This window comes from Phocoena sinus, chromosome 1, assembly GCF_008692025.1.
Source record: "Phocoena sinus isolate mPhoSin1 chromosome 1, mPhoSin1.pri, whole genome shotgun sequence".
NCBI classification, from domain to species: domain Eukaryota; kingdom Metazoa; phylum Chordata; class Mammalia; order Artiodactyla; family Phocoenidae; genus Phocoena; species Phocoena sinus.
In genome coordinates, this window is record NC_045763.1 from 72821223 (window position 1) to 72848104 (window position 26882).

The following is a 26882-nucleotide window of genomic DNA, read 5'->3' on the forward strand; positions in this document are numbered from 1 at the left end:
TAGGTATTTTATTCTTTTTGTTGCAGTGGTAAATGGGAGTGTTTCCTTAATTTCTCTTTCAGATTTTTCATCCTTACTGTACAGGAATGCAAGAGATTTATGTGCATTAATTTTATATCCTGCTACTTTACCAAATTCATTGATTAGCTCTAGTAGTTTTCTGGTAGCCTCTTTAGGATTCTCTATGTATAGTATCATGTCATCTACAAACACTGGCAGCTTTACTTCTGCTTTTCTGATTCGGATTCCTTTTACTTCTTATTCTTCTCTGATTGCTGTGGCTAAAACTTCCAATACTATGTTGAATGATAGTGGTGAGAGTGGACAACCTTGTCATGTTCCTGATCTTAGAGGAAATGGTTTCAATTTTTCACCATTGAGAATGATGTTGGCTGTGGGTTTATCATATATGGCCTTTATTATGTTGAGGTAAGTTCCCTCTATGCCTACTTTCTGCAGGGTTTTTTTATCATAAATGGGTGTTGAATTTTGTTGAATGCTTTTTCTGCATCTATTGAGATGATCATATGTTTTTTCTCCTTCAATTTGTTAATATGGTTTATCACATTGATTTGCATCTATTGAAGAATCCTTGCATTCCTGGGATAAACTTCACTTGATCATGCTGTATGATCCTTTTAATGTGCTGCTGGATTCGGTTTCTTAGTATTTTGTTGGGGATTAACAAAATAGCATCTATGTTCATCAGTGATTTTGGCCTGTAGTTGTCTTTCTTTGTGACATCTTTGTCTGGTTTTGGTATCAGGGTGATGGTGGTCTCGTGGAATGAGTTTGGGAATGTTCCTCCCTCTGCTATATTTTGGAAGAGTCTGAGAAGGATAAGTGTTAGCTCTTCTCTAAATGTTTGATAGAATTCGCCTGTGAAGCTGTCTGGTCCTGGGCTTTTGTTTGTTAGAAGATTTTTAATCACAATCTCAATTTCAGTCCTGGTGATTGGTGTGTTTGTATTTTCTACTTCTTCCTGGTTCATCTCAGAAGGTTGTGCTTTTCTAAGAATATGTCCATTTTTTCCTGGTTGTCCATTTTATTGGCATATAGTTGCTTTTAGTTATCTCGCATGATCCTTTGTATTTCTGCAGTTTCAGTTGTTACTTCTCCTTTTTCATCTCTAATTCTCTTGATTTGAGTCTTCTCCCTTTTTTTTTGATGAGTCTAGCTAGTGGTTTATAAATTTTGTTTATCTTCTCAAAGAACCTGCTTTTAGTTTTATTTATCTCTGCTCTTGTTTCCTGCATTTCTTTTTTATTTTTTTTCTGATCTGATCTTCATGATTTCTTCCCTTCTGGTAACTTTGGGTTTTTTTTGTTCCTCTTTCTCTAATTGCTTGAGGTGTAAGATTAGGTTCTTTATTTGAGATGTTTCATGTTTCTTGAGGTAGGATTGTATTGCTATGAACTTCCCTCTTAGAGCTGCTTCTGCTGCATCACATAGGTTTTGGATTGTCGTGTTTTCATTTTCATTTGTTTCTAGGTATTTTTTGATTTCCTCTTTGATTTCTTCAGTGATCTCTTGATTACTTAGTGGTATATTGCTTAGCCTCCCTGAGTTTGTATTTTTTACAGTTTTTTTCCTGTAATTGATATCTAGTCTCATAGCATTGTGGTCAGGAAAGATACTTCACATGATTTCACTTTTCTTAAATTTACCAAGGTTTGATTTGTGAACCAAGATATGACATACCCTGGAGAATGTTCATGAGCACGTGAGAAGAAAGTGTAATCTGTTGTTTTGGGATGGATTGCCCTATCAATATCAATAAAGTCCATCTTGTTTAATGTATCATTTAAACCTCGTGTTTCCTTATTTATTTTCATTTTGGATGATCTGTCCATTGGTGAAAGTGGAGTGTTAAAGTCCCTTACTTTGACTATGTTACTGTCAATTTCCCCTTTTATGGTTGTTAGCATTTGCCTTATATAATGCGTTGCTCCTGTGTTGTGTACATAAATATTTACAATTGTTATAACTTGTCTTGGATTGATCCCTTGATCATTATGTAGTGTCCTTCTTTATCTCTTGTAATAGTCTTTATTTTAAAGTCCATTTTGTCTGATATGAGAATTGCTACTCCAGCTTTCTTTTCATTTCCATTTGCATGGAATATCTTTTTCCATCCCCCTCACTTTCAGTCAGTATGTGTCCCTAGGTCTGAAGTGGGTCCCCTGTAGACAGCATATATATGGGTCTTGTTTTTGTATCCATTCAGCCAGTCTGTGTCTTTTGGTTGGAGCATGTAATCCATTTACATTTCAGGTAGCTATCCATATGTATGTTCTTATTACCATTTTCTTAATTGTTTTGGGTTTTTTATGGTAGGTCTTTTCCTTCTCTTGTGTGTCCTGCATAGAGAAGTTCCTTTAGCATTTGTTGTAAAGCTGGTTTGGTGGTGCTGAATTCTCTTAACTTTTGCTTGTCTGTAAATGTTTTAATTTCTCTGTCAAATCTGAGTGAGATCCTTGCTGGGTAGAGTAATCTTGATTGTAGGTTTTTCCCTTTCATCACTTTAAATATGTCCTGCAACTCCCTTCGGCTTGCAGAGTTTCTGCTGAAAGATCAGCTGTTAACCTTATGGGGATTACTTTGCATGTTATTTGTTGCTTTTCCCTTGCTGCTTTTAATATTTTTTCTTTGTATTTAGTTTTTGATAGTTTGATTAATATGTGTCTTGGCGTGTTTCTCCTTGGAATTATCCTGTATTGGACTCTGCACTTCCTGGACTTGATTGACTATTTCCTTTCCCATATTAGGGAAGTTTACAACTATAATCTCTTCAAATATTTTCTCCATCCCTTTCTTTTTCTCTTCTTCTTCTGGGACCCCTATAATTCAAATGTTGGTGCATTTAATATTGTCCCAGAGGTCTCTAAGACTGTCTTTAATTCTTTTCATTCTTTTTTTCTTTATTCTGCTCTGTGGTAGTTATTTCTACTATTTTATCTTCAAGGTCACTTATCTGTTCTTCTGTCTCAGTTATTCTGCTATTGATTCCTTGTAGAGAATTTTTAATTTCATTTATTGTGTTGTTCATCATTGTTTGTTTGCTGTTAATTCCTCTAGGTCCTTGTTAAACATTTCTTGTATTTTCTCCATTCTATTTCCAAGATTTTGGATCATCTTTACTATTATTACTCTGAATTCTTTTTCAGATAGACTGCCTATTTCCTCTTCATTTGTTTGGTCTGCTGTGTTTTTACCTTGCACCTTCGTCTGCTGTATGTTTCTCTGTCTTCTCATTTTGCTTAACTTACTGTGTTTGGGGTCTCCTTTTTGCAGGCTGCACGTTCGTAATTCCTGTTGTTTTTGGTGTCTGCCCCCAGTGGCTAAGGTTGTTTCAGTGGGTTGTGTAGGCTTCTTCACAGAGAGGACTAGTGCATGTGTTCCGGTGGATGAGGCTGGATACTGTCAATCTGGTGGGCAGGACCGCATCCAGTGGTATGTTTTGGGGTGTCTGTGACCTTATGATTTTAGGCACCTTCTCTCCTAATGGGTGGGGTTGTGTTCCTGTCTTGCTAGTTGTTCGGTATAGGGTGTCCCGCACTGTAGCTTGCTTGTCGTTGAGTGGAGCTGGGTCTTAGCCTTGAGTTGGTGATCTCTGGTAGAGCTTTTGCCCTTTGATATTATGTGGAGCCAAGAGGTCTCTGGTTGACCAATGTCCTGTAATCGGCTTTCCCACCTCAGAAGCACAAGCCTGACACCCAGCCAGAGCACCAAGACCCTGTCAGCCACACAGTCAGAAGAAAAGGGAGAAAAAGAGGAAGAAAGAAAGGAAGGAAGGAAGGAAGGAAGGAAGGAAGAAAGAAAGAAAGAAAGAAAAAGAAAAGAAGGGAAAGAAAGTTATTAAAATAAAAAATATTTTTAAAATATTAAAAGTAAAAAAATTAAAAAGTAATAAAAAAAATGTAATAAAGAAAGAAGAGAGCAACCGAACCAAAAAACAAATCCACCAATGATAAGTGCTAAAAACTATACTAAAAATAAAAATAAAAAAAAAACCAAACGGACAGACAGAACCCTAGGACAAATGGTAAAACCAAAGCTATACAGAAAAAATCACAGAAAGAAGCATACACATACAGACTCACAAAAAGAGAAAAAGGAAAAAATATATATATATCTATATATAAAAAAAAGAAAGGAAGAGAGCAACCAAATCAGTAAACAAATCTACCAATGATAATACGCTCTAAATATGAAACTAAGATAAACATAAAAACAGAAGCAAATTAGATGCAGAAAGCAAACCCCAAATCTACAGCTGCTCCTAAAGTCCAGCAACTCAATTTTGGGATGAATCATTGTCTATTCAGGTATTCCACAGATGAAGGGTTCACCAATTTGATTGTGGAGATTTAACCCACTGCTCCTGAGGCTGCTGGGAGAAATTTCCCTTTCTCTTCTTTGTTCACACAGCTCCTGGTGTTCAGCTTTGGATTGGCCCTGCTTCTGTGTGTAGGTCACCTGAGGGCGTCTGTTCCTACCCGGACAGGATGGTGTTAAAGGAGCAGCTGATTTGGTAGCTCTGGGGAGGGAAGTGTACGGAGTTTGGAGCAAGCCTGCAGCGGCAGAGGCTGGCATGATGCTGCACCAGCCTGAGGTGCACCTTGTTTTCTCCCGGGGAAGTTGTCCCTGGATCACGGGACCCTGGTAGAGGCGGGATTCACAGGCTCCCAGGAGGGGAGGTGTGGATTGTGACCTGTGCTTGCACACAGGCTTCTTGGATGGCAGCTGCAGCCTTAGCGTTTCATGCCCGTCTCTGGTGTCCACGCTGATAGCCACAGCTCGCGCCCTCCTCTGGTGCTTGTTTAGGCAGTGCTCTGAATCCCTTCTCCTTGTGCACTCCTAAACAATTTTCTCTTGCCTCTTAGGCAGGTCCAGACTTTTTCTTGGACTCCCTCCATGTTAGCTGTGGTGCACTAGCCCCCTTCAGGCTGTGTTCACACAGCCAACCCCAGTCCTTTCCCTGGGATCTGACTTCTGAAGCCTGAGCCTCAACTCCCAGCCCCAACCTGTCCCAGCTGGTGGGTGGGCAGTCAAGCCTCTCAGGCTCGTGAGTGCTGGTCGGCACTGATCCTCTGTCTAGCTGCTATCTTTTTCATGATTTTCCTTTCAGTGTCACTTGGACATGAGCACTCTGAAAAAGAAAAGATATTCTAACACCAATCCAAGCAAATCTCCCAAAATATACATATGACACTTGACGTCACAAGGATCACAAATGGTACAAAAGAGAAAAACACATGCTTACAATCCTCTTTTTGCTTTTCATTTTCATGGGCCCTTGTATCATTATTAGTCTCTTATTACCGACATGGTTTTTTAAATTCTAAATTGCAATTTCTGAAAGACTTCAAAATAAATGTAGGAATTCAATATCTTTGTATTGCATCAATCTCACTTTTTAAAAAAAGATTCTAAAATGACAGAAAATACCACCAAATTAGCATTAAGAATAACATAAAATTTAGAAAACATTACCCCAAGGATCAAGCAAACCTTTTTGATAGGTAGCATTTTTTTCCCCACAATACTGCCTGGTTTCCACGAGAACCAATTCTTAGAAGACCTTAAAATACTTGGATTATAGCACATTTTAGTTGATGTTCTCTATTTATGTCTTTCAGAAAACTCTCAAAAAGCTTCAAGCCTTTCCCAGAAATGTTTGGAGTGCCCCCAGAAATTTTATTTCCACTTAAAATGATCAGAGTAATTTCAGTTTTGAAAATATCCAAAATATGAATAAATTAACATCTATACTCCCACATTTTTGCATTTTGTGGTAATTGCAGAATCATCATGGAAAAGAATCAGATGAAAAATCCTCTCTGGAGCAAAGGGTCTCCTTAGGTCTATAGGATTCCTACAGGTTAAGGTGTCACAATGAACTCCACACCCAGACTCCCAAGGACATGAAGCAACAAGCCACCTTGAATATAAAAAAAAAACAATGGGTTTGGAGTCCACTGAGGACATGAGATATTGGAATTGTTGTATACAGTAAAAGAAATATAGGATTTGATTTTTAAAGATCAAGGAAAAAGAAACTATAACAATAAATAAAATGTTGAGAATAAAATATATAGCAATTAAAATTATAAAGTAAAATCTATCATAGATAGAGTTTTAAAAGACTGAGTGGGTACACATTAAGAAAAAAACATTACAAATATATAACTGACCAAGAATTCATACATAAGACAGAACATTTAGAAAAAATGTGAGTAGACAATTGAGCAAAGGAAAATAAAAGGGATTAATATGTATCTGAAAAGCTACTCACTGCACAAGAAATAAGAGCAATAAAATTAAAATCATAATAAAGATTGCAGGTGCTGATGAGAATGGGGAAATATGCACTTTTTTGTTGTTGCATTTGCTGCTGTTGCGGTTGTAAACTGATGCAGTCATTTTGGGAAACAAGCCAGTGGTATTTAGATTAGGCATGAATATATATTAAACCTGTTAATATAACTTCTGTGTATACACCCCAAAGACACTTACACATAGATACACAAACAGACATGACCATGAGTGACCTTCACAAATTATTTTGAGAAGGTAAGGATAGGACTAACACTCTGTGCTTCTGTAGATCTCTCTTTCCTCATCTTCCTTACTATGTTCATTCCCCACTCCACTGTCCTTATCTCACTTCCTTCCTTGTCCCATTTTTCTCTCTACTATTCTCCCTCCCTTTACTTTTAAGTTCTTTGCTTTTCTTATATCATACAGAACTAGGTCATCTGTGTCACTATTTGTTTAACTTTCAACATTAGGGTATTTGTTTTGTCTGTCTCCCTCCCTCAAGAGATTGTGAGCTTCTTGAAAACAGATTGCATGACACCATCTTTGTAAGTAAGCATGGCATCTGGTACCTAGTAGGATACCAAAGCACAAGCATACAATGTACAGAAGCAGTTTGTTTTCGTAACGTGAAATTGTTTTAAATAATGTGACATATCCACACATTTAACCATGTGATTCAAAATATTAGAAAATAGTAGAAAGCTTTATTTGTGAAAGTTGTTTTTTTTTTTTCTTTTCCAAATATATGTTCTTTTGGCTCTAAAGACAGTTAAGGGCAACTAGAAGCTCCCCTTCGCTTCAGACTCTGATTAAATAGTATAAACATGCTAGATTTCATGAAGCATTAATGTTGAATGTTTAAAATATGAAAGCCGTATCTGTAAGCTGTTTAAGAACCTTGGCCTCCTTTACCAATATTTTCCTTTCTATTTCAGAAATAAATATTCACTGTAGCCAGGTGATCCACCTATATATAAAGAGAGCTTTTTTTTTTTTCACTGACAGTCCAAACAAAGCAATAGTTAAACTTCAGCGTATGCTATTTAAATTGAAATATCTTTCAAATTGACCCCCAATAAATAGGAGGAAAATTATTTAAAAATTTGATATGTGCTTTGACGATATCTAATTTCAAGGGAAAATAAAAATAAAATAGTTCTAAAATCTGTAAGACTAAGTTAAATTAGAAAATGGCACAAAGCCTGTAAAATAAATCGTGGTCGTCATATAAGAAACTGCCTTAAGTTCTGAACTAATAAAGAATTTTAATATGCACTATTTCCCTACAATGGGTTTCAATTCTCAATCTCGTGGAAAAATGTATAAGATTTTATTGTTAACATTTAGTAAATATATACATTTTTCTTCTCTTAATAAAAGTACACTTTAAATCATTTTTAAAAACAAAGCTCAGTATTTTCTGTCTTTCTAGAAAGTATCATTAGCATGACTATTCCTTCTTTTGTTTTCCCATTTTACATGATACAGGAAACTAGTATAACACATTACACAATCTGTTCAACTATTAATCTGAGAGAGAGCGCGCACGCGCGAGAGAATAATCTATTCATAAATTTGAGATATAGACCCTGACAGAACTCAATACAAAACTTAGCTCTGCTAATTACTGGATGGGCTTGAACCTAATTTTCCTCATCTGTAACACAGAAAACATATTACCTACTTAGCTCACAATCATAAAATATGGCTTGAGAGAAACCATGTAAAATAATTAACACAATGTTTGGCACATAGGTAGCAGTTAATAAATATCATGATCATATTTCCCTGCCTTTCCTACTAGATGAGGAATAAACTAAAGGTATGCGGTGCCACTTTTTGTATTCGCATAGCACTAGTAATACCATACTTTAGCATATAGTCAGTGTTCAATAAAATTTTGTTGAACAACTACTTTTAATTGACTCTCTGATAAATATTATCTAGTAGCAAATTTACTTAAAATATTATTCAACATTAAATCATACTCTAAGTGAAAGAAAAAAGATAGTATCAGAAACATTGCATTTGGATATCATACATGCTATCGTACAATCATTTACTTTTTTTGAAACTCATGAGAAAGAACATGTCACAGTGGAAAGAACACGGGCGCTCAGAATCACACTCTAGTTGCTGAAGGATCTTGATTTAGTTCTTTCAATTTCTCTGAACCTCAGTTTTCTCCCCTTTGTAATGGTGCATAGTCCCCAGGGTATGAGACTGATTGAATGAAGTAATGTATTTAAGTACCTAGTCCAGTACTTGGCAATAGTATTTGCTCAATGCATGTCAGTAAATCTTCCCCCACTCCTATCACCTCCATACCTACCTTATAATGTAGAAAACAATGCATCTCTACAAAATCTAAAATCTGTAGTAGGGAAACTGGGCCTATGTATGATAAGTTAGACAAAAATGTCTTAATTGAATTGAATGAATCTTTATGAAAGTCATCAGAAAATGAGTGGATATATGTGAATGCCTCTCATATTTACATTTTCACCACACAGTGATCCAGATCAGTATATCCAACTGCTTATTTGCCAACTCTATTTGAAAAACTCACTGATATATCAATTATACAAAACCCACACCATAAATCCTCAAAATCTAGTCTTTCCCCAGTGTGTCCTGTCTTAGTAAATAGCAAAACACTCAATCCAAGGGTGCAGCTAGTATTTTCAAATCATTATTAACCCCGACTTTTCCAGTTATTCCCTCTACCCCCACCATCTTATAGCACTGTTGATTTTTCTTTCTAAATATCTCTTTAATCTGTCCACTTATCTTCATCTCTATCACCGTGACCTTTGTCCAAGCTGTCATCATGTCACACCTGCACAAGTGCAGTAGCCTCTTAACTTTTCTATTAATATCCACTCTGGTTCTTTGAGTGATATCAAATAAAAACAAACACAAACCATGGTGTGATACATTTGTTTAAAACACTTGAGCTTCAGCCATCAGCAGGGTCCACAAGCCCCCACACTATCTACCAAGGCTCTGCTTAGCTCTCTAGCAGCATCTTCCACCATTTACTGGGATCTGCTCCTCAGTCTGCTTTTTATTTGCACTCAGTTCTTCAAAATTGCCATATAGCTTCTTGCCTCAAGGATTTGACACATGTTATTCTCTCTGCCTGAAAGGCCCTTTTTTTTTTTTTCCGGATGCGCAGGCCCAGCGGCCATGGCCCACGGGCCCAGCTGCTCCGCTGCACTCGGGATCCTCCCGGACCAGGGCACGAACTCGCGCCCCCCGTATCGGCAGGCGGACTCCCAACAACTGTGCCATCAGGGAAGCCCTAACACTAGCTTTTCTTTGCTTTTCTATTTTATGTTGCTACTTTTTTGGTACTAATAATCTGGAATGAGAAATAAGATGGTACTGAAAGCACAGATAGCCTAGACTCTATCCTCTGCTAGAGAAAAAGACAGGAATATGTTTATTATTATCAAGAAATCAAGGAAGCATCTATATGAGCTTTTTTTATGTATGGGGGGAAACTAAAATCAGTCTATAAGGAGCTAGGAAGCCAGTATGCCTGTTAAGAGTTGAAATGGTAATGATGAAATACGTTCCATTGCAGGAGGTGATTCTGAACTATTAAGAACTATTAAGGCTTCTTTAAGAAGCCAGTCTTCTGAACTATTAAGACTGGCTTCTTAAAGAACTATTTGACAAGGATTCTGACACCACATCTCAGCTGAAAAGCCAAGAGTGATATGACCAATTAGTGATGTCAGTCAGGCTTTGAATGGGTACTGGTGAAATGCAAGATAGGTATTTGCATTTACTCTTTAGAGACCAGAAAGTTGATAGGAAGATGGTGTGGTGGAGTGGATTAACATTCCATTCATTCCCATTATAAGATTAAAAAATACATTTCTTTGGAATAGGAGCTCAATATCTGTTCCCTACCCAGGCCAGACATGAGGTCCATCATTCCTGTTTAACAATTTGGAACTTGGTCTGGAACTATAGCTATGGAAATGCTAAGTGGTTTCAACCAAGATATTTATGAGAGCTCATGACAGGGCTAGAATAATTTTTATTCCAGTGCCTTATCTTAATCAATATAGTCTCATTTTAAATTCACAACCTGTGATGTAAAAATACCTGAACATGTTTAATGAGATCAATTAAATATTTAGCTTGACATTGTCAACAGGAAATGGAACATTCGCATGGAAATAAGCACTGCTACCTTTACTGTTCTAAGTAATACACTGCTCTGCAATTCAGTTTTCTGGTCACACTTATGTCACAGTAAATGTCTCTGGAGATAATGTTAAGCCTGACTACCCTTAGGGGAAGGTAAAGAGTAAGTTTGCTTAGTTTGCATTGTTTATTTTTTTTCTTATTGTGAAATCTAAGCTCAGAGTTCCTTATCAGTGTTTGTTGAAATATACATTAAAGGGTTTACTGAAATTTATCTACTTCCACCATCAGTTGTCAGTGTGACATTAAGTATGTGATGAATGTCTATAAATTCTGTGTCAGCCCTGAAAATACACATATATTGTTTATAAACACATTTACTTCCATCTGCTGTTGTTGTCTTACCTCTGCTTTAAAATATGTAAGTTGATTAGAGTTGTGTAGGTGGAGTAATATCCTCAGTGCCAAACCACCTACAAGCTGTAATATATCACCCATGTCTCTGGAGGATCTCACTAATTACTTCTCCAGAAATATACAAGAGGTCACTTGCTTGTACCTTTCATCATTACTTACCCACCAATAAGAGCTTTAAAATGGTTGTAAAGGTAGGAGGAGAAAATGAGTGAGACATTTATAAAATGTGGAAGCCAACCATGTAAGAGCCCAAATCGCAGTTCAGATATATGCAGTAAATGCTACAGGAAGCAACTTGAAAAACAGGATAGTCAGAAAGAAGAAACAAGTAGGGAGGGGGAGGGGTTTTTCACCATCCCTTGAAAACATGTAGTGTTAAATTCATTAAAAAAGATATACAGGGGAGACCTTCAAGATGGCAGAGGAGTAAGACATGGAGATCACCTTCCTCTCCACAAATACATCAGAAATACATCTACAAGTGAAACAACTCCTACAGAACACCTACTGAACACTGGCAGAAGACCTCTGACTTCCCAAAAGGCAAGAAACTCCCCGCGTAACTGGGTAGGGCAAAAGAAAAAAGAAAAAACAGAGACAATAGAATAGGGACAGAACCTGCACCTCTGGGAGGGAGCTGTGAAGGAGGAAAAGTTTCCACACACTAGGAAGACCCTTCACTGGTGGAGATGGGAGTGGGTGGGGGGGAAGCTTTGGAGCCATGGAGGAGAATGCAGCAACAGGGGTGCAGAGGGCAAAGCACAGAGATTCCCGCACAGAGGATCAGTGCCAACCAGCACTCACCAGCCCGAGAAGCTTCTCTGTTCACTGGCCGGCTGGGATGGGTGGGGGCTCGGAGCTGAGGCTCAGGCTTCGGAGGTCAGATCCCAGGGAGAGGACTGGGGTTGGCTGCATGGACACAGTCTGAAGGGGGCTAGCGTGCCACAGCTAGCAGGGAGGGAGTCCAGTAAAAGTCTGGACCTGCCTAAGAGGCAAGAGACCATTGTTTAGGGGTTTGCGAGGAGAGGGGATACAGAGCACCACCTAAACAAGCTCCAGAGAAGTGTGCAAGCCGCGACTACTAGTGTGGATACCAGAGACCAGAGACGGGCATGAAACACTAAGGCTGCATCTGCAGCCACCAAGAAGCTTGTGTGCAAGCACAGGTCACTATCCACACCTCCCCTCTTGGGAGCCTGTGAAACACACTACTGCCAGGGTCCCGTGATCCAGGGACAACTTCCCTGGGAGAACATGCGGCACACCTCAGGCTATTGCAATATCATGACTCTGCTGCCGCATTCCGTACCCCTCCCTCCCCACAGACTGAGTGAGCCAGAGGCCCCTAATCAGCTGCTCCTTTAACCCCATCTGGTCTGGGTGGGAACAGACACCCTCAGGCAACCTACATGCAGAGGCAGGGACAATCCAAAGCTGAACCCCAGGAGCTGTGTGAACAAAGAAGGGAAAGGGAAATTTCTCCCAGCAGCCTCTGGAGCAGCAGATTAAATCTCCACAATCAAATTGATGTACCTTTCACCTGTGAAATACCAGAATAGACAACGAATTATCCCAAAATTCAGGTGGTGGACTTTGGGAACAACTTGAAGATTTGGGGTTTGCTTTCTCCATCTAATTTGTTTCTGGTTTTATGTTTATCTTAGTTTAGTATTTAGAGTTTATTATCATTGGTAGATTTGTTTGATTTGGTTGCTCTCTTCCTATCTTTTATATATATAATATATATACATATATATATTTTTTCCTTTTTCTCTTTTTCTGAGTGTGTATGTATATGCTTTTTTTGTGTGATTTTGTCTGTATAGTTTGGTTTTACCATTTGTTCTAGGCTTCTGTCTGTTTTTTTTTGTTTGTTTGTTTTGTTTTTTAGTATAGTTTTTAGCACTTGTTACCATTGCTTGATTTGTTTTTTGGTTTGGTTGCTCTTTTCTTTCGTTTTTTAATACTTTTTAATGTTTTTTTTTTATTTTTAACAATTTTTAAAAATTAAAAAATACTATTTTAATAACTTTTTCTTTTACTTCTTCCTTCCTTCCTTCCTTCTTTTCTTTTCTCTTTCTTTCTTTCTTTCTTTCTTTCTTTCTTTCTTTCTTTCTTTCTTCCTTCCTTCCTTCCTTCCTTCCTTCCTTCCTTCCTTCCTTTCTTTCTTCTCTTTTTCTCCCTTTCTTCTGAGCTGTGTGGCTGACAGTGTCTTGGTGCTCTGGCTGGGTGTCAGGGTTGTGCCTCTGAGGTGGGAGAGCCGAGTTCAGTACATTGGTCCACCAGAGACCTCCTGGCTACACATAATGTTAAATGGCGAAAGCTCTACCAGAGATCACCAAGTCAGTGCTAAGACCCAGCTCCACTCAATGACCAGCAAGCTACAGTGCTGGACACCCTATGCCAAACAACTAGCAAGACAAAAACACAACCCCACCCATTAGCAGAGAGGCTGCCTAAAATAATAATAGGGTCACAGACACCCCAAAACACACCACCGGATGTGGTCCTGCCCACCAGATTGACAATATCCAACCTCATCCACCAGAATACAGGCACTAGTCCCCTCCACCAAGAAGGCTACACAATCCACTGAAAAAACCTTAGCCACTGGGGGCAGACAACAAAACAATGGGAATTATGAACCTGCAGCCTGGGAAAAGGAGACCCCAAACACAGTAAGTTAAGCAAATGAGAAGACAGAGAAACATACAGCAGATGAAGGTACAAGGTAAAAAACGACCAAACCAAACAAATGAAGAGGAAATAGGCAGTCTACCTGAAAATGAATTCAGAGCAATGATAGTAAAGATGATCCCAAATCTTGGAAATAGAATGGAGAAAATACAAGAAACATTTAACAAGGACCTAGAAGAATTAAGAGCAAACAAACAATGATGAATAACACAATAAATGAAATTAAAAATTCTCTAGAAGGAATCAATAGCAGAATAACTGAGACAGAAGAACAGATAAGTGACCTTGAAGATAAAATAGTAGAAATAACTACCACAGAGCAGAATAAAGAAAAAAGAATGAAAAGAATTAAGAACAGTCTTAGAGACCTCTGAGACAACAGTAAATGCACTAACATTCGGATTATAGGGGTCTCAGAAGAAGAAGAGAAAAAGAAAGGGATGGAGAAAATATTTGAAGAGATTATAGATGAAAACTTCCCTAATATGGGAAAGGAAATAGTCAATCAAGTCCAGTCCAGGAAGTGCAGAGTCCAATACAGGATAATTCCAAGGAGAAACATGGCAAGACACATATTAATCAAACTTTAAAAAGCTAAATACAAAGAAAAAATATTAAAAGCAGCAAGGGAAAAACAACAAATAACATGCAAAGTAATCCCCATAAGGTTAACAGCTGATCTTTCAGCAGAAACTCTGCAAGCCAGAAGGAAGTCTCAGGACATATTTAAAGTGATGAAAGGGAAAAACCTACAACCAGGATTACTCTACCCAGCAAGGATCTCACTCGGATTCGAAGGAGAAATTAAAACATTTACAGACAAGCAAAAGTTAAGAGAATTCAGCACCACCAAACCAGCTTTACAACAAATGCTAAAGGAACTTTAGCAAAAATCTCAAATACACAACCTAAACTTACACCTAAAGCAATTAGAGAAAGAAGAACAAAGAAAACCCAAAGTCAGTAAAAAGAAAGAAAGAACGATCAGAGCAGAAATAAATGAAACAGAAACAAAGAAAACAATAGCAAAGATAAATAAAACTAAAAGCTTGTTCTTTGAGAAGACTGATAAACAACAAAATTGATAAATTCTTAGCCAGAGTCATCTAGAAAAAAAGGGAGAGGATGCAAACAAATAAAATTAGAAATGGAAAAGGAGAAATCACAACTCACACTGCAAAAATAGAAAGGATTATAAGAGACTACTATGAACAACTATATGCCAGTAAGATGGACAACCATGAAAAAATGGACAAATTCTTGGAAAGGTACAATTTTCCAAGACTGAACCAGGGAGATTTAGAAAATATAAACAGACCTATCACAAGCAATGAAATTGAAACTGTAATTAAAAATCTTCCAACAAACAAATGCCCAGGACCCGATGGCTTCACACGTGAATTCTATCAAACATTTAGAGAAGAGCTGACACCTATCCTTCTCAGACTCTTCCAAAATGTAGCAGAGGGAGGAACACTCCCAAACTTATTCTACGAGGCCACCATCACCCTGATACCAAAACCAGACAAAGATGTCACAAAGAAAGGCCAACTACAGGCCAATGCCACTGATGAACATAGATGTAATAATCCTCAACAAAATACTAGCAAACAGAATCCAGCAGCACATTAAAAGGATCATACACCATGATCAATTGGTGTTTATCCCAGGAATGCAAGGATTCTTCAATATATGCAAATCAATCAATGTGATACACCATATTAACAAATTGAAGGAGTAAAACCATATGATCTTCTCAATTCAGGAAAATTCAACACCCATTTATGATAAAATCCCTCCAGAAAGTAGGCATAGAGGGAACTTACCTCAACATAATAAAGGCCATATATGATAAACCCACAGCCAACATCATTCTCAATGGTGAAAAACTGAAACCAGTTCCTCTAAGATCAGGAACAAGACAAAGTTGTCCACTCTCAACACTATTATTTGACATAGTTTTGAAAGTTTTAGCCACAGCAATCAGAGAAGAAAAAGAAATAAATGTAATCCAAATCAGAAAAGAAGTAAAGGTGTCACTGTTTGCAGATGACATGATACTACACATAGAGAATCTTAAAGATGCTACCAGAAAACTACTAGAGCTAATCAATGAATTTGGTAAAGTAGCAGGATACAAAATTAATGCAGAGAAATCTCTTGCATTCCTATACAGTAAGGATGAAAAATCTGAAAGAGAAATTAAGGAAACACTTCCATTTACCATTGCAACAAAAAGAATAAAATACTTAGGAATAAACCTATGTAAGGAGGCAAAAGACCTGTATGCAGAAGACTATAAGACACTGATGAAAGAAATTAAAGATGATACAAACAGATGGAGAGATTTAACCATGTTCTTGGGTCGAAAGAATAAACATTGTGAAAATTAATATACTACCCAAAGCAATCTACAATTCAATGGAATCCCTATCAAACTACAAATGGCATTTTTCTCAGAACTAGAACAAAAAAATTCTCAATTTGTGTGGAAACACAAAACACCCTGAATAGCCAAAGCAATCTTGAGAAAGAAAAATGGAGCTGGAGGAATCAGGCTCCCAGACTTCAGACTATACTACAAAGCTACAGTAATCATGACAGTTTGATACTGGCACAAAAACAGAAATATAGATCAATGGAACAGGATAGAAAGCCCAGACATAAACCCACACTCATATGGTCACCTTATGTTTGATAAAGGAGGCAAGAATATACAATGGAGAGAAGACAGCCTCTTCAATAAGTGGTGCTGGAAAACTGGACAGCTATATATAAAAGAATGAAATTAGAGCACTCCCTAACACCATACACAAAAATAAACTCAAAATGGATTAAAGACCTAAATGTAAGGCCAGACACTATCAAACTCTTAGAGGAAAACATAGGCAGAACACTTTATGACATACATCACACAAGATCCTTTTTGACCCACCTCTTAGCAAAATGGAAATAAAAGCAAAAATAAACAAATGGGACCTAATGAAACTTAAAAGCTTTTGCACAACCAAGGAAACCATAAACAAGACAAAAAGATAACCCTCAGTATGGGAGAAAATATTTGCAAATGACAAAGGATTAATCTCCAAAATTTACAACCAGCTCATGTAGCTCATTCAAAAAGACAATCTACCCAATCGAAAAATGGGCAGAAGACCTAAATAGACATTCCTCCAAAGAAGCTATATAGATAGCCAACAAACAGATGAAAGAATGCTCAACATCACTAACCATTAGAGAAATGCAAATCAAAACTACAATGAAGTATCACCTCACACCAGTCAGAATGGCCATCATCAAAAAATCTACAAACAATAAATGCTGGAGAGGGTGTGGAGAAAAGGGAACCCTCTTGTGCTGTTGGTGGGAATGCAAATAGATACAGCCACTATTAGGAACTGTATGGAGGTTGCTTCAAAAATTAAAAATAGAACTATCATATGACCCAGCAATCGCACTACTGGGCATATACCCTGAGAAAACCATAATTCAAAAGGGTCACGTACCACAATGTTCATTGCAGCTCTATTTACAATAGCCAGGACATGGAAGCAACCTAAATGTCCATCAACAGATGAATGGATAAAGACATGGCACATATATATGATGGAATATTACTCAGTCATAAAAAGAAATAAAATTGAGTTATTTGTAGTGAGGTGGATGGACCTAAAGTCTGTCCTACAGAGTGAAGTAAGTCAGAAAGAGAAACAAATACTGTGTGCTTACACATATATGTGGAATCTAAAAAAAAAGGTCATGAAGAACCTAGGTACAGGATGGGAATAAAGACACAGACCTACTAGAGAATGGACTTGAGGACACAGGGATGGGGAAGGGAAGCTGGGACAAAGTGAGAGAGTGGCATGGACATATATACACTACCAAATGTAAAATAGATAGTTAGTGGGAAGCAGTTGCATAGCACAGGGAGATCAGCTCGGTGCTTTGTGACCACTTAGATGCCTTGGATAGGGAGGGTGGGTGGGAGATGCAAAAGGGAGGAGATATAGGGATATATGTATATGTATAGCTGATTCACTTTGTTATAAAGCAGAAACTAACACACCATTGTAAAGTAATTACACTCCAAATAAAGATGTTAACAAAAATAAGTTAGCAGCCAGTTCCTAGTGCTTGAGCATAAAGTTAAAAAAACAAAACAAACAAAGCAACAAAACTATAATTTGATAACGTTATGTGTGACAGCATAGATATAATACTTGATATTTGGTAGAAAGGAAAGTGAATTAAAAATATCCCATTTTATAGCAAAGTGGAAGAAACATGCTGAATTGAAAATAGCCTGATCTCATGATCACTGTGGTGAAAGTTAATTTTTTGCTCAGTCACTGCAGTGATTTAAATATCTTCTTCTCTTGTGTCTTATATTTATCTACAACAGTGTGTTGCATGATATATTGTGTATCCTAGCCTGCAGATTGGGTCCCCTAATACTATTCTTCACTGAAAGAACCAGGGGTCCTTGTAGAAGAGATCATTTCATGATTGGGGTAAGAGTTTTCAAGTTGAACATTTAAGGGTCATAGATAAAAATCATGCCCAATTTATTGCTGAAAAACAAAATTTAACCAATTAAATGGTAAAGATCTAATTGCTCTCTTGAATGATTCATGAATCAGGCAGCATCCCATCTAGCAAGTAGAGGGGATCTCCAAAGGGCTACAGAAAGGGAAATGTTTTACAAGGCAAGCAAGGAAGTCATAACCAACCAACCAAACAAACAATCAAACAAACAAAACATTATTTCATGCTTAGATAACCTCCATATGGGGAACAGAAGGGGTCTATGCGACATACTGTCTCATCTTCCTTTGTGGAATGGAAAGGATTAACTCATTGGTACTGGCCAGAAAATCCCACACTGACCAGTTAGGATTACATTCCTGTGGAAGGTTATAACTGCAATTAGCTTAGGTATTAAGTCTTGGTTTTAGCACAAGTGACTCCATTTTGAGCCTGTCATTTGTCTTTTAACACTATCTATCAAGCTGATCAATCATTCGGTACCCAGTAATGCATGCACACATATGCACACACACACACACTCAGGTGGGGGCGGGTGGTCAAATCATTCAGTAAGTAAAGGAAAGTGAAGACTTTTATTTTTTTTTAATGATAAAATATCTTTCCAACTGGGTGGTTTAAGTTGATGTTAATATCCGCCTGAGATGTGAAAGATATTTTACTTTCTGAATTAATACTCTAAAAATTTTAAGTTGAGGATACAGCTTCAAATATGTTTGAAGTTTGGGCCTAAGTGTGGTTCTGCCAGCTATTGATCTTTACTTCACCCAGTTGAGCAGTGAGCATTCAGGATTGTTTTGGGCCTCTTTTGCACTAGTGACTTGTGCTTGGTGATGAGGCAGGCCTGTGGTTAGAGCTTCCCTAATTCCCTCTGGAAAACTTTAGAATACCTGAGAAGCTCTACCACTTTCTGGGCACACCCTTTGCTATTTCTACCTTCATAGACTTGTCTCTGTAATTTTCTGCATCTTTTATTAAAAGAGACAGTCTGTATCCTCTGTGCAGGCCAGCATCTGTGTCTGTCAATCAGATCTCTGTCACATTGTGTCATCTACCACTCTGAATCCCCAAATAGACTGGATATTAAAAGATTAAGTTCAGGGGCCCAGATTTAAGGTCACAGGTGAAAAATAATGTCACGATAATGTACTTTGCACAGTACAATTAGGTACTGAGTTCATTAAGATGAAATTGTATAAAAACCAAAACAAGCAAATAAAAATGAACTCACCTAAAAATTGACTCATCTTAGTGCAAAAGTCACCTGGTCATGAATGTTAATTAATTGTATTGTGTGAAGTGATATAAATCCTTAGAAGCTGTATAAGGAGATTGTTAATTAGTATGAAATGAAAGACATTTTTCTGAACATATAATATTGAAGAAGGTAAAGATGAAAAGGGCTTGTTGCAAAGGAGCACCATAAAATTAATTGAGAAAGTCAAAGAACAAGACAGTATTTTATGGATATGAATGTTAATCCATTTAAAAACATTTTGTAAACCTGTGTTAACTAAAAAAAATGCACAACATGAGAGTTGTGAGTTAAGTTTTATTTGGGACAAAATGAGGACTATAGCATGGGAGACAGCTTCTCAGATAACTCTGAGGAACTGCTCCAAAGAGGTAGCAGGGGAGGTCAGTATATATGTGATTTTGGTGAAGGAGGGTACATGCAACCAAGCACACATTTTGGCAGAAGTTTGCTGCTAGTCATGAGGAGCAGAAGTCTCTGTTAATGAGGTTTATTTAGCTGAGAGCAAAATGAATTACTTGCTTGGGTATTCCCCAAAGAAGAGAAAGGTAGTATTCTAGAAACTGCAGTGCACTCTCCTTAGGGGGAAGTGAGGTGTTAAAAGGCTTTACCATCACACTAGAGTAGATAATTAGGCAATTACAACTATTAAACTTGACAGAGCATTAGTTTAAATGCATTACTCACTAGAATTCTGAAAGAAGTAATAAATAGTACAATTTTTAGTGAATACTTTTTATAACTCATTGAGGACAACATCTCACCAGAGGGCTGAAGAGTGCTAATGTATTCATATATTTGAGAAAAGAGCACACACATGCACACACACACACACAAACACACGAGTCTGGAAAAAAACTCCTCAGGAAAGCCTGAATCTTCAGAAGTCATTTTCTTTCATAAGCAATTATTGCAGTGTGCTTGTAGATATTAACCCACCAATCATCAAGACCTTTCAAATGTAGGCAGCAAGTATCATTTCAGAAACTCCTACCTTGATTTATAGGTATTAAAACAGAAACAAAAAAGAAGTCACCTTGAAAGATGGTGGAAAGACCCAGCCTAGGATTTAAGTAATTGACAATTATGAAACATTTGGTAATGCATAATTTAGTAATACCAGAGTCAACTTCAAGCACTGTCCTATCACCTTGCTATAAAATCTTTAAGTGGATTACTGCTGCATTTTAAAAAAGCATGAAATACTGCTACACTGAATAATAATTTAATATAATATTCACATAATGCTTATCACTTACTCTCCAAATTCCACATGTTTTACAGGTCTCACTAAATCTTGCTAGTATCCATATGAGTTATTGCTGTTTGGAATGAAGAACTTTTAAAGTAATCGTCCTATCCATTGCACCAGAAGTCCCAAACACTTTGTTTCTAAAGATTAGCAGTTAACTTGGTGGCATCATTGACACTTGTTTTCATAAACCATTCTCACCGCATGGTCTTGGAGATGGATAGCCTAGATAAGTGACAGAAAATGATGGTCACAGTGAATCTTAGCATAAAGATTAGACCCCTTAAGAATCTTCCCTCTTGGGCTTCCCTGGTGGCACAGTGGTTGAGAGTCCGCCTGCCGATGCAGGGGACACGGGTTCATGCCCCGGTCCGGGAAGATCCCACATGCCGCGGAGCGGCTAGGCCTGTGAGCCATGGCTGCTGAGCCTGCGCGTCCAGAGCCTGTGCTCCGCAACTGGAGAGGCCACAACAGTGAGAGGCCCGCGTACCGAAAAAAAAAAAGAATCTTCACTCTGATACTGGCTGTGTCCTCCGTATGGGTTCTTAGGCTGAATTGAGGGCTCACTAGGATAGGATCCTGGTTTGTTCATCTCTGTGTTCTCTCACAATATCAATGCACTTAGTCTGTGTCAACTCACTGTTGGTTGAAGGAATGTGTGAATATAGGGTCCCTCCAATAAGCTTTTTCTGGCACTTTCTACAGAGAAGTTTAGGGTCCCTTTTATGTATTTCCAGATTGGTCTCTATTGCAATATTTACAAACTTCCTTGCAATCTGCTAGTTTTAAGTCTGATGTTTCCTCAGTATGGTAACTGCTAGTTCTGGCATAGCTACTTTTCTAATGATTATATATTAAGTGCCAAACACATAGGAGATGCTCAGTAAATGTTGGCTGAATGAATAAATACATGTGTTCCCCTCTCACCTCTATTTGCTAAATATAATCAGTAAGCAATAACAATAATACACATGTCCATACATTTGAAAATTCCAGTGTTATTTTAGATATGTAGACATTATATAGTTAGTTGTTAATGGCTGCATCTCAGCGATGATTTTATTTTAACACTACTCAAATATGCTACCTCACTTTTTCCTGTGAGTATCCCTGTGATTTTTGATACCAGCATGAGGTTCACATACTTCATGAGTTCATAAAGAATTCAGAGTGAATTATAGAAAGAGCACTGTGGATTTGTATTTAGGAGACCTTATTCTTCGCTAGGGTTTATTTTGAAGAAATAAGTTAACCTCTCTGAGCTGAATATTGTCATCTATAAAGTGGTAGGATTAGACAGGGTGATATCTAAAATAATCCAAACCTGGGACTTCCCTGGTGGCTCAGTGGTTAAGAATCTGCCTGCCAATGCAGGGGACATGGGTTCAATTCCTGGTCCAGGAAGATCCCACATGCCACAGAGCAGCTAAGCCCATGTGCCACAACTACTGAGCCTGCGCTCTAGAGCCAACAAGCCACAGCTTCTTGGCACATGTGCTGCAACTACTGAAGCCTGTGCACCTAGAGCCCATGCTCCACAACCAAAGAAGCCACCTGCACACCACAATGAAGAGTAGCCCCTGCTTGCTGCAACTAGAGAAAGACTGCGCAGAGCAACAAAGACCCAATGCAGCCAAAAATATTTTTTTGTTTTTTAGGTCAAAGAATATGGTTTTTATTTTTAGATTATGTAGAAATAATAAAAAATAAGGACTCCACATATCAAAATGTATGACCAAAACTGTAATCAAATATAAAGTCACAGGCTTAAAATTTTCATTTTGAAAAAGAATGAATTTAAGTAAATGTACTAATGCTGCAACTTTGTAACCATAGAAAAGTTGAAATATCAACTCCAAGGAAACCAGGATAAAGGAGATAATGAAAATACAGCATACATTAATGAAACATGAATATTTATTGACATACCATTCAGCAAAATAGATTTTTGTTTTTTTCCATATTATCTATGGTTTATGCATATAATCATTCACATAGTCTTTGTATATTCACTCATAATCATAAAAAAATAATTTTTTGCTTGTGAAACCAATTGTTCTAAAAAATGTCATTAAGATTATTCCATTTCTCAGCAATGTATCTGAATAATTCCAAAATTTATTGTTTTTGGAGGGGAGTGTATTTTTACTTTTTTGTTTTTTAATTAATTTATTTTTTCTTATTAGTCATTGATTTTATACACATCAGTGTATATATGTCAACCCCAAGCTCCCAATTCATCACACCACAACCGCCACCCCCTGCCACTTTCTCCCTTTGGTGTGCATAGGTTTTTTTCTCTACTTCTGTGTCTCAATTTTTGCTCTGCAAACCGGGTTCATCTTGTACCATTTTCTAGGTTTCCACATATATGCATTACTATACGATATTTGTTTTTCCCTTTCTGACTTACTACACTCTGTATGACAGTCTCTAGATACATCCACATCTCTACAAATGACCCAATTTCATTCCTTTTTATGGCTGAGTAATATTCCATTGTATATATGGACCACGTCTTCTTTATCCATTCGTCTGTCGGTGGGCATTTAGGTTGCTTACATGACCTGGCTCTTGTAAATAGTGCTGCAATGAACATTGGGGTGCATGTGTTTTCTCTGGGTATATGCTAAGTAGTGGGATTGCTGGGTCATATGGCAATCCTATTTTTAGCTCTTTAAGGAACCTCCATACTGTTCTCCATAGTGGCTCTATCAATTTACATTCCCACCAACAGTGCAAGAGGGTTCCCTTGTCTCCACACCCACTCCAGCATTTGTTGTTTAGATGTTCTGATGATGCCAATTCTAACTGGTGTGAGGTGATACCTCATTGTAGTTTTGACTTGCATTTCTCTAATAATTAGTGATGTTGAGCAGCTTTTCATGTGCTTCTTGGCCATCTGTATGTCTTCTTTGGAGAATTGTCTATTAGGTCTTCTGCCATTTTGGGATTGGGTTGTTTGTTTTTTAATATTGAGATGCATGAGCTGTTTTGTATATTTTGGAGATTAACCCTTTGTCTGATGATTCATTGGCAAATATTTCTCCCATTCTGAGAGTTGTCTTTTTGTCTTGTTATGGTTTCCTTTGTTGTGCAAAAACCTTTAAGTTTCATTACGTCCCATTTGTTTATTTTTGTTCTTATTTCCTTTACTCTAGGAGATAGATCAAAAAAGATCTTGCTGTGATTTATGTCAAAGAGTGTTCTTCCTATGTTTTCCCCCAAGAGTTTTATAGTGCCCGGTCTTACATTTAGGTCTCTAATCCATTTTGAGTTTATTTTTTGTATATGGTATTAGGGAGTGTTCTAATTTCATTCTTTTATAGGTAGCTGTCCAGTTTTGCCAACACCACTAATTGAAGAGACTGTCTCTTCTCTAATGTACATTCTTGCCTCCTTTGTCATAGATTAGTTTACCATAGTTGCGTGGGTTTATCTCTGGGCTTTCTATCCTGTTCCATTGATCTATATTTCTGTTTTTGTGCCAGTACCATATTGTCTTGATTGCCGTAGCTTTGTACTATAGTCTGAAGTCAGGGAGTCTGATTCCTCCAGCTCCATTTTTTCCCCCCAAAACTGCTTTGGCTATTCTGGGTCTTTTGTGTCTCCATACAAAATTGTAGATTTTTTGTTCTATGTTTCTAAAAAATGCCATTGGTAATTGATAGGGATTGCATTGAATCTGTAGATTGCTTGGGGTAGTATAGTCATTTTCACAATATTGATTCTTCCAATCCAAGAACATGGTATATCTCTCCACCTGTTTGTATCATCTTTAATTTCTTTCATCAGTGTCTTATAATTTTCTGCATACAGGTCTTTGTCTCCCTAGGTAGGCTTATTCCAAGGTATTTTATTCTTTTTGTTGCAGTGCTAAATGGAGTGTTTCCTTAATTTCTCTTTCAGATTTTCATCATTAGTGTATAGGAATGCAAGAGATTTCTGTGCATCAATTTTGTATCCTGCAACTTTACTAATTCATTGATTAGCTCTAATAGTTTTCTGGTGACATTTTTAGGATTCTCTATGTACAGTATCATATCATCTGCATACAGTGACAATTTTCCTCCTTCTTTTCCCATTTGTTATTGCTTTTATTATTTTTTCTTCTCAGATTGCCATGGCTAGGACTTCCAAACTATGTTGAAATATAGTGGTTAAGAGTGGACATCCTTGTCTTCTTCCTGATCTTAGAGAGCTGTTTTCAGTTTTGCACCATGGAGAATGATGTTTGCTGTGGGTTTTGTCATATAGGGCCTGTAATTATATTGAGGTAGGTTCCCTCCTATACCCATTTTCTGGAGAGTTTTATCATAAAATTGGTGTCTTGAATTTTTGTCAAAAGCTTTCTTCTGCATCTATTAAGATGATCATATGTTTTTCTTCTTCAATTTGTTAATATACTGTATCACATTGATTGAATTGTGTATATGAAGTAATCCTTGCATCTCTGGGATAAATATCACTTCATCATAGTGTATGATCCTTTTAATGTGTTGTTGAATTCTGTTTGCTAGTATTTGGTTGAGGATTTTTGCATCTCTATTCATCAGTGATATTGGTGTGTATTTTCTTTTTTGTAGTCGTTTTGTTTGGTTTTGGTATCAGGGTGATGGTGACCTCATAGAATGAGTTTGCAAGTGTTCCTCCTCTGCAATTTTTGGAAGAGTTTGAGAAGGGTGGTGTGAACTCTTCTCTAAATGTTTGATAGAATTTACCTGTAAGCCATCTGGTCCTGGGCTTTTGTTTGTGGAAGATTTTTAATCACAGTTCAATATCATTACTTGTGTTTGGTCTCTTCATATTTTCTATTTCTTCCCGGTTCAGTCTGGAAGATTATACCTTCTACGAATTTGTGCCTTTATTCCAGATTGTCCATTTTATTGGTATGCACTTGCTTGAAGTAGACCCTCAGAATGCTTTGTATTTCTGTGGTGTCTGTTGTAACTTCTCCTTTTTCATTTCTAATTCTTTTGATTTGAGTCCTCTCCCTCTTTTTCTTGATGAGTCCTGGCTAATAGTTTATCAATTTGTTTATCTTCTCAAAGAACCAGGTTTTTAGTTTTATTGATCTTTGCTATTGTTTTCCTTGTTTCTATTTATTCTTTTCTGATCTTAGGATTTCTTTCCTTTTGCTAACTTTGAGATTTATTTGTTCTTCTTCTCTAGTTCCTTTAGTTTGTAAGGTTAGATTGTTATTTGAGATTATTGTTGTTTCTTGTGGTAGGCTTGTATAGTTATAACTTCCCTCTTAGAACTGCTTTTGCTGCAGCCCATATGTTGTGGATCATTGTATTTTCATTGTCATTTTTCTCTAGGTATTTTTTGATTTCCTTTTTGATTTATTCAGTGATCTCTTGGTTATTTAGTAACGTATTGTTTAGCCTCCACGTGCTTGTGTTTTTTACGTTTCTTTCCCTGTAATTGATTTCTAATCTTATAGCGTTGTGGTCAGAAAGATGCTTGATGTGATTTCAATTTTCTTAAATTTACTGAGGTTCGACTTGTGACCCATGATGTTGGTTTGGTATCAGGGTGATGGTGACCTCATTTCCGTGCGCACTTGAGAAGAAAAGTGTAATCAGCTGTTTTTAGATAGTATGTCCTATAATATCAATTAAATCTATCGGGTCTATGTGTCATTCAAAGCTTGTGTCTCCTTATTAATTTTCTGTTTGGATGATCTGTCCATTGGTGTAAGTGAGGTGTTAAAGTCCTGCACTATAATTGTGTTACTGTTGATTTCCTATTTTAGAGCTGTTAGCAGTTGCCTTATGTATTGAGGTGCTCCTATGTTGGGTACATATATATTTACAATTGTTATATCTTCTTCTTGGATTAATCCCTTGATCATTACATAGTGGCTTTCCTTGTCTCTTGTAACATTCTTTATTTTCAAGTCTATATTATCTGATATGAGTATTGTTACTCCAGCTTTCTTTTGATTTCCTTTAGAATGGAATATCTTTTCCCATCACCTCACTTTCAGTCTGTATGTGTCCCTAGGTCTGAAGTGGATCTCTTGAGATGGCATATATATGGGTCTTGTTTTTGTATCCATTCAGCAAGCCTGTGTCTTTTGGTTGGAGCATTTAATCCATTAACGTTTAAGGTAATTATTGATATGTACATTCCTATTACCATTTTATTAATTGTTCTGGGTTTCTTTTGTAGTTCCTTTTCTTCCCTTGTGTTTCCACTTAGAGAAGTCCCTTTAGCATTTGT